The sequence below is a fragment of the Gossypium hirsutum genome, chromosome D11, assembly GCF_007990345.1.
Source record: "Gossypium hirsutum isolate 1008001.06 chromosome D11, Gossypium_hirsutum_v2.1, whole genome shotgun sequence".
Classification (NCBI taxonomy): domain Eukaryota; kingdom Viridiplantae; phylum Streptophyta; class Magnoliopsida; order Malvales; family Malvaceae; genus Gossypium; species Gossypium hirsutum.
The window spans coordinates 27,982,865-27,992,132 of NC_053447.1; positions in this window are offsets into that span (position 1 = coordinate 27,982,865).

Genomic DNA, 9,268 nt, shown 5'->3' on the forward strand with positions numbered 1-9,268 from the left:
ATCCATCAATGGTAACTTCCAAAATTTTTAACAGATTCAAAAATAAAGGTACGAGCTAGCTAAACCTAGTTGCAACGATCTCAAAAACATAAAAATTACAAGAAAATGAGCCAATTTTCATAGCATGCAAAGCTAAGAAGGTGATCGAAGCTCCTTATTCTCCAATGGTGGTATCAGCAAGAGGTTGGAGAGAATGAATAAAATGAAATGTCTAATTTTTTTACTTTGTCTAGTTTAATTTTGATTTATTTACAAATTTTCCATTAAACACCTATTATTTTATCATTTTGATAACATTTGTCGTCTAACCATAAAAACTAGGGCTAATTGCCACATAAGTCCTTCCTCATTTAGAAATTTAGCTATTTGATCACTTAAATGCAATAATCACTAAGTTTTACACCTTTTTCAATTTAGTCCTTTTTCTTAAATTAACTATCTAAATGTTAAAATTTCTTAACCAAAATTTAATAAAACGGTAATGACTCCATAAATGTTCTATAAATAATATTTACGAGTCGACATAATAGAAATTTGTGGTCCAGAAATCACTATTCCATTACCACTGGAAAATAGGTTGTTACAAGCTTAAACTAATGAAATTATAAAAGTTGAACCACTCGATTTGGTTCCATTTACTTCTGCAACCTCACCATCCGGACTTTGGATCAAAAACGTCTTTTTGCGACAATCCAAAATCACTCTATGCTCAGTTAACCAGTTCGTTCCCCATAATCACATCAAAATCACCAAACAACATAATTAACAAGTCAATATGGAACAATCTATTATAGATTTCCAATGCACACTACCTACACATTTGATCAACGAGCACAGTCTGCCCCAGAGAACTTGATCAATCATTGTAACTTTTGCCAATTCAGATATCAAATTCCTTAATTTTAAAAAACTAGAAATAATATAAGAGGGTTATGAACCAGGGTTAATCAAAGCATATACATGTGTTGAGAATAAAAAAAATACCTACTACAACATCGGTAGCATCACCCTCTTCACGAAATCTAACCACATAAGCTCATTCTGGGGCTCTAGCTTCAAATTGTTGAATAGTCGCTTTGATTCCTCTTTTCTGACTTCCCCTCGATACAGAAACATTATGAAGATTTCCCCGACCTTTAATAGTAGGAGAGGACATCTGAGTGGCAACGGGAGAAGTATCATTATCCTTTGGACATTCTCGAGAAAAATGCTTTAGAGACCCATATCAGATACACACGCAGTCTTTTTCCAGCACTCAACTAAATATCTTTCGTAGGGCCTTTGACACTTCCTATCGATATAGGTGGCTATCGATCCCGAACTCTCTCTAACTTAATGATTCTCGAATTTGACTACCAAGGTCCCTAAGACTTTCTAGCTTGCTTTGATACGAGGTGCGAACTCGATGTAACACTCTGATACCCGACTCAACCACTAGGTCTGAGCTACAATGTGTCATATTCATTGTCAGAGCAACTACAATCAATTCACAATTAAAATATACAATATAATGCTAAAATCAAACAATTATATATTCAACATGAAATATAATCATTCTTGGGCTTTATACAAGCTTACTAAAGCTCTAAACGTAAAACGAAATGAATAAAGAACTAAAATGAAAAGTTTCAAAATTTCAGGGTCGATGAATTGATGTGAGGAATTTCCTCGTCATAATGTGACTCAATGTCTTGGTCTCGTCGCGGTGATGAGGTTTCTCATCGTGGAAATGGGGTTCCTAATCGCACCGTAACCTGGAGCACATTCTCGTCCCACCTACCTACATTTGATGTCGCAACGTGGCCTTCTCATCGTGACGTTTGAATGACATCACGATGTCACTCTCTATTTCTGTACTATTCATTTTCAAATCTACAAAGTTTACCACCTTAGACAAATACCTGCTCAATACCATTCAACATGCATGATAAGCTCAAGACATCACACTCACAACATCCAAATCATCCATCATAAACAAGCCATACCAAAACAAACTTAAACAAATATCAATTTGCCATATTTCCTCTTTACAATATTTACCTATTTAATAAGCCACAATAGTACCAAGCATACTAATTCAAATAATCCATTCAACCAATTATTTCAAACCAATCAATTAACTCATTCAATCTTTCCAATTAAAGGAACCATACATGTCTTTAACATATCCAATACATATACAAATAGCCATATGCATATTACTTGCTCATTCAACATTCAATCAATCAATTAAATAAAGAATAAGTGCTTACTAACATTTTCATATCAAAACATACCCCTTTTATAATTAGTAATCTATCTAATTAACCTTTAAATAACTATCATTATACCCTTATTCATAAGTTGTCCCATTTCTAATTATATGCCAACACAACATATCCTACTCATGCACTCTATTATATAATTCCAGCATGAAGTATATATATACACATATATTTCATACGAGGTATATCAATCTCCAAGCTTAAACATTAACTAAGTAAAATATAAAAGACTCTCTTAGGAGCATGCCAACAAAGTAATAAGAAATTTCACCAACGTTGTTGAGTTTAGGATTTCAGCTAGATGTTGATATCAATAAGAAGATCACAACTAAAACCTAACCTAGGCATAGAAAAGAAAATTGTATGCTAAATATAAGCTCAATGGTATTTCTATAATCAGACATATTAATATAACGTAAATAAATTAAAAAATTAAAACAAAATGTCATGAAATAAAATTACCAAAACATTTATCAAGATATACCACCTTACCATATAAATCATTTCATTTATGCCCAAATAACTAGTATAAGTATATTATACTTTCATTCAACAAGTTCTGAACTAAATCGATCGGATTATCTCACATTTATACAAATTTTTCGAGATTACAAATTTGATATACATAATCATTCACCGCCTCAGTTCATTTTCATGTACCATATTAAATTTTACATGTTTAATTTCTTATTAACCTGACTCGAACTCGGACGGATACACGAATCCAACCAATCACACCAGTTTGGCACTCAGTGCCTCATCGAACAAACTTGAAGTATATGAATTGCACCCTACGCTCACCGGTATAATTGAAGTGGTTTGGCACCCAATGCCTCATCGACACATATTCGAAGTAACCCTGAACTCTTCTTATCCTATGGCATGCCAACAATATCTGACTCTGCCCAAACAATTAATAGGGTAACAATTTTACTCAATTTCATTTATAAGCCAATTTCTCAATTCAATTTTGTCATTTCATCAACCAATTTATCAAAATCTTAACACTAGGCCAATTTTGCAATTACAACAATATATAGTATTTCCAAATCTATTAAATTTAGTCCTTATTACAAACAACCAAGTAAATCAATTTAGCTTGAATTATCATTTCCAACTCACCTCATGATCTTAACATGTAAAATAGATCATAAATGCATCAATTGAAATTATTCGAATTACAGAAATACAAATCGTAAACTCCGAGCTGTTCGTCGACGGCTTTATCTTTTCCCTTCCTTTTTGAGGAATCTGGGTTGATGTTAGCTATGGATTAACATAAACACACAAAACCATCAATACACAATTAATTTCATACTCGATTGCAAATTTATACCATTTTCACATTTTATTCAATTTAGTCCCTAAATTCGGGACTAACATAACTTTCATTTTAGAACTCCAAATTTGAATATGATTTCACTGTAGTTTATTTAGGACCTTCTATTTCTCATTTCTATAGAAAGTTTCAGAATTTATGCATTTTAGCCCCTATTGTACAGACTATCAATTAACTTCACAATTTAGTCCTTTTTCACCTATAAGCTTAAAATCTATCAATTTAATACTTAAAACTTCAAGAAATCAACAATGGAAACTTTCTAAAATTGTATCAGATTATCAAATTGATATATGGGCTAGTTAAATCAAGCTCCCTTAATCTCAAAAACATAAAAGGTACAAGAAAAGGATTGAATTGAACTTACATAAATTTGGTTGAAAGCTTCAAAAATTTGTAGGTTTTCTTTCTCTTTTTGCTTCGAGTAAGAACTAGGAAGACAATGAATATGGTGATTTCCATCCACTTTCCTATATTATGTTTATTTTATAAAGTTATTTACTTTTTGCTTATTTAATTAAACCTTATTTTTAGTTAATTAATATTCAATTAATCCTTACCGTCCAATTATGGTCTAATTGTTATTCAATTATGGTCTAATTGTTATTTTAGACCTTTGGTTAATTGCAATTTAAGTCCTCAATTCATTTCCTAAATAAAAAATCTATAATGCTTAGAATTTTACAATTTAGTCCCTAAACCTTAATTAATCATTAATTCGATGAAATTGTTTATTCAAAATTCAATTCCCCTATAAAATAACTTTGTAAATATTTACGAGCTCATTTTATAGAAATAGAGTCTCAAAATTGTATTCTCTAACACCACTGACTTTGAGATCATTACATTAGATGTATCAACTCGCTTCCAAAAGGCTCAGGAGGGCTCAGTCTTTTTATCAAGGCCCATGGCTTGGTACACCATTTTCACACATTCAGTTCGACCGACAAATTCTTTTAGCTTGTGTGATACTAACTGAACCCTCATCTCATTACGCAATCCCCAAATGAATCACTTACAAATCTCTTCTTCAAACAGAATTAATTCTAAAGCATACTTGCTAAGCTGCAAAAATTCTTATCCACAATCGACCACCAACATATCACCTTGTCTCGGGATTATAAATTCTTTTTTTGTCTTCCAATTAGAACTCACCGACATACTTCTTATAAAATTCAAACTGGAAGAAAGTGATTTGGTCAGCTGGCACGTGTTAGGTAACTGTCAACCACAATTGATACGCCTTTTTTTTCAATAGAGACATATTGCAATTGACACACTTGTGTAGAGAGCATTCCAGCTGTTGTAATACTTGACCCGTCAATCCAAGCCAAGCCTCGGCTGAAAAGGGGTCCACCCCTTTCAACCCTTAGAATTCAACTGCCCTATATTTACATAACTCTTTTATCATAGCTTACTGAGTTGTGGCTACTGGTGCGACTTGTAGAGAAGCTCTTGCCATCCGCTAAAGAACTTCTGCAATGGTGCAAATATTCTCACTATCCTAACCTTCCTAACAAGCTCTATTAGCCCTATTCTCTCGATGAAAAACTGGATTTTATAATCAGCATCATTTCTTAGTTCTTCAGATATTTTTAGCTACAAAACAAAAAAAAATTATAATCAACATCTAATTCTTGACTTAGACTTGACTCGACCATAGAATGTACCTCTAGACTCAATTTTAAGCTTGATTTAGTCCAAGATTTGACTAAACCTATAGCTATGATACCACTAAATGTAACACTCGATACCCGAATTGATTGCCAGGTTTGAGCTACAAGGTGCCACATTCATTGCTGGAACAACTAGACCGCTTCAGGATGTACTAATGTCCAGAGTGTGAATACTGCAATAAAATATAAAAATACCAGGTGGTATCTGCAAGTATACGGGTCAAGTTGTAATATAGTTTTACAACAAAGTTGACGAGTACTTCGAGGATCATACCCAAGGGATGTGAGTGCTAGATCAATTCTAACCTAAACACTAAAAAAGCTAATTAGTAATTTAAATCAGCTATAGTACGAGAACATAATAAAAAGGTTTTTAAGGTTTCTATAATGATAAAATAAAATAACATAAAATAAAATTCAAGAGATAGAAGAGAAAAATGAATCACATATTGATTATGGGTGATTAGCTCGCTTCAGTGATCCCCATCAACCGTCATTTCGAGTTCCTCGTCAATCAACTAGTCACTACCCTAGTAGGCTCTTTCGATCTTCCACTAACATAATAAGTTAGCAAGGACTACTTATCTTTTGACCTCACAATCCAAACTGGCTTAGGGTGAATGTGTTCATGGATGGACTGTAACGCCCCAAAAATCTAAGTCTTTAATTTTTGCATGTTTCGACACAACTACTTGTTTGCTTCAGTGGTTAAGTGATTTGGGTGTGTTTGGGAGTGTTTGAGAAGCATGTATTCAAGTCTTGGTTTCTACAGAATTTTTAGTTTTGCTCTTGTATGAAACTGAACATTGGCTTATTGGCCTTATAAGTAATAGTGTTGGTTTTATGACACAAAAAGAGCTTGTGGTTTAGTGGCAATGTGGCGTGTTCTGTAACTGTAAGGTCTGAGGTTCAAGTCTTGGGTTGTGCAATGGAGTATTTTATTTTGCTTCTTGAGCTGTGTAGGTAGTGGAGTTGGACTGAAACACAGCTAAGGGAAGTTTGAATGGAATTTGAATGGAGTTGTTGGTGGAGTAAATCAATGAGGGATAAGGGGAGAGATATATTAGGAGAAAATCAAGGAATTCGATTAGGAGGGGGTGTATGTACCGTTTGGGGTAATTCAGGCCTTGAGAATTTGGCTCGGGGGAAAAGGTTGTTGTTTTCGGCATTTGGAAGAACTTTTTGGGGTACTATCTGCCAAATTTGGTCTCTAGGTACTAAAGATATTCGGTTTTGGGTGCTGAACTTTGCCAAGTTTTAGGAAGTACCTCTCGGGTTGTCCTCTTCTGCTCTTTTCTTTCCTCTTTCCCCTTTCCTCTTGTTACCGAATCCTCCATTCTCTCTCTTTCTCTTTTCTCTTCTCTGCTGGCTAAATCTTCTTTCTCTTCTCTTATTCTTCTTTGGCCAAATATCCTTCTATTTCTGTCTTTGATTTCTACCTCCTATTATTTCCTTTTTGATCGAGATCTATCTCCCTTTATTATCTGTGGCTCAGCCATATATCACTTTTCTCTGATGGTTCGAACTCCTCGAGGATTGCAGGAGTATCAAGTAATACCAAGTTGCTGAAACCTTTCTCTCTTCTTTCGATCTAAGGTAGGTATGTGGGCTAGCATTCAAGATGTAAGCCGAATGCTTGCTTTATTTCTGTAAGTTATCATGAAGTGGATTTAGACCACATGATTAAAAAATTTTGTTTAATAAATCCATTTGCAATGAAGATTTTCGTCAAGAAGATTGTAGTCAACCTTCATCAGTGGTATAAGTAGGCTAAGCCACTTTTGACAGTCGAGGCAAGTATTAATGTAGTTTTGGTTAAGGATGTAAAGGAAGGAGATTAACCCTATTGATTAGTGACTAATGGAAAACTTGTATGAATGTAGATTTTGGGTGCTCGTGGATCTTGGTGCGTTCTCACAATTACAATCAGCTGTGTAGACACTCTGCTATAACTATTAGACAACAAAAGCCGAAAAGCCGAAAGTACAACATTTGAGACCACATGAGCGTGCGATCGCTCATATGGTAATCCAAATCCTCAAATCATGGGTGATAGACTGTAGAGGCCTCCATGAGCAATTCCGTAGGCGTAGGCTGTAATGGGCCACGTTGGGTCGAAATGGGCCATTTGGGACCAATGGGCTCGTTGGCCCTCATGGTTGAAAACCATGATTTGTGACAAACATTGAATTGGGCTACGTAGAACTATAGCCGTGGCAAATTCTAGGCTGAACGGGCCACACTAGCATGTAGGCCCATTTGGGCTGTGTAATGGACCTTGGGCTCATTTACACTGTTATGACCATTTAGGTTACTTGGGTCGCTCGAGGCGACTACGGACCTTTTGAGCGGTCAATAAATGACCAAAATATCCCCATAGGGTAAAATGATCGAAATACCCCCATAGGGTAAAATGATCGAAATACCCTCATAAGGTTAAATGATCGAAATACCCTCATAGGGTAAAATGACCAAAATATCCCTATTGGGTAAAATGATCGAAATACCCCCATAGGGTAAAATGATCAAAATACCCCCATAGGGTAAAATGATCAAAATACCCCCATAGGGTAAAATGATCGAAATACCCCCATAGGGTAAAATGACTGAAATACCCCCATAGGGTAAAATGACTATTATACCTCTAGGAGATGAAATGACCGTTATGGCCTTATATTATGTATGGCTAATTTGTCTATGATATATATATGACTGTTACTGTGTATGATGTTTTGCATACACGTATGATTTATGACATGACATACTACATGGGGTTGGGATAATGATATGGGGGAGTGTACTAAACTGGTGGCTTTGCCACATATACTGTTACTGGCAGCTTCGCTGCGATACTATTACTGAAAGCTTTACTGTGATATTGGTGTGTTGGTGGTACGGAGTGGTGTGTTGGTTGGATTGGGATGGGTTGCATTATGGCACTGTATTGTTATTGTATTGGGCTAATGCCCACACTATTATGGTATGGGGCTAAAGCTCACACTGTTACTGTATCGGGCTAGTCCCACACTGTACTGATACTGAATAGGGCTCGAGCCCAGACTGTTACTGCATGTTGTATGCTGACTGTTTGGTAGAGGATTACACACTAAGTTTCGTAAACTCACCCTATTCTTTTAACTGTGTAGGTAATCCCTAGCCATAGGCGATTCAGTGCTGCGAGGGACTTGGAGGTGGCCACACAACTACTGTTGTTTACACTTGCTTTTATTTTTATTCAATTTATAAGTTGGGTTTTGTTTTTGTAATAAGACCTTTAAGTTGGTTTAAATTTTTAACTGGGATTTTACTTATATGTTTTAAACTGCTAGATAGGAGAAGATGATTTTTTTTTAAAATAATTACTAATTTCAAAGACACGAGTTTTGAACAATGGAATTTAAAGAAATAAAACTTCGGCGATTTTAGACTAACTTATTAAAACAATATCAAATAACAAGACAAACATTTTGTCTAGTTGATTTGTTAGATAATTAATAAAGGGGTTTATTTTAAGCTTAGAAACAATTTTTTACCAATGAGTTAAATTTTTGAAAGACAATTCAGTGTGACACGTCAAATTCGTCCATAACGTCTATGCTGGGTTTCGGGTGTTACATGGACAATACCAATTTTGGATTAATTACCACCTTGATGATTTCCTAGGGTTGCTAGGCCTAAGGTTTGTATCACGTTCTTCCTTTTCCAAATAGTTTATCCGTTGAGTAACCCTGCAAAACAGTTAATAGATCATACCTCCACTCGTTAATCCTCCATAGGAGGATTAGTTCCTTATGGCTTTCATAAACAATATGGAATAGATGAAAAGAGAAAACATGATAAATCGATTAAAGTGTAGAGTTTAAGAAAATGCCTGCTTTGTATTAAAGATGGAAATGAATCCATGGAGTTTGATGATCTCCACAAATTAGATCTCTTGAAAACAAAGAACAACTGAAAATAAATTCGAAAAACCTAAGAAAGAAAGAAAA